Source organism: Pteronotus mesoamericanus, unplaced genomic scaffold (assembly GCF_021234165.1).
Source record: "Pteronotus mesoamericanus isolate MK-2021 breed Mesoamerican mustached bat unplaced genomic scaffold, CSHL_Meso_final contig_52, whole genome shotgun sequence".
NCBI classification, from domain to species: domain Eukaryota; kingdom Metazoa; phylum Chordata; class Mammalia; order Chiroptera; family Mormoopidae; genus Pteronotus; species Pteronotus mesoamericanus.
The window spans coordinates 8,162,104-8,162,772 of record NW_026555189.1 but is presented as its reverse complement, the minus strand read 5'-3'; positions in this window follow the sequence as shown (position 1 = coordinate 8,162,772).

The following is a 669-nucleotide window of genomic DNA, read 5'->3' as shown; positions in this document are numbered from 1 at the left end:
CGTCCCGTCCCGGCGCAGCCTGGGAAATGTAGTTTCACCTCTCCGTGTGCTCTGGCTTGTCCTCTCCGGAAAAAAGAAGCTCCCGGCTCTAGCGTGAGCAGACGGATATGGCCAGGACAGCGCTTTCTGAAAGGGCAGTCGGTCTTCGGATCCAGAAAAAAGGTGAAGCGAGTAGGCGGCTCCGTTGGCCAGCAAAACTACAACTCCCAGAGGAACCAACACGTCTTAAAGACATAGGGTTGTTTTCTAGGACGCCAGGTTTCAGATTTTGGGCTTGTTTAACCCCCTGACCGGGACCTGAAGCAACTGGTTTAATCCGGAAGAAAAAAATCCGGGAAGGGAGGCGGGGGAAGGGAGAATCCTAGATGTTGCCCGAAAGTTGGCGGCTACCGTTGGATTAGCAGTTAGTAGTGTTTTCGGAGTTTTCAGCACATGGGTCCTTCCGGAAGAAACTTTCCAACTCTGCAGTGGAAAGAGGATTTGCGGAGCCTTTGGATAACTTTTGAATGGCAGCAGTTTGTAATAGCGGGAAATTGGAAACAATTTCTTGATATTTCAGTACAAATCTAAAGTTTTGGACTGAAATATCAAGAAATTGTTTTCTTGAAACCTAATGTCTTTAGGGTACTGGAGAAATAAACTAGGCACATTCAGGTAATGAAATGCTAT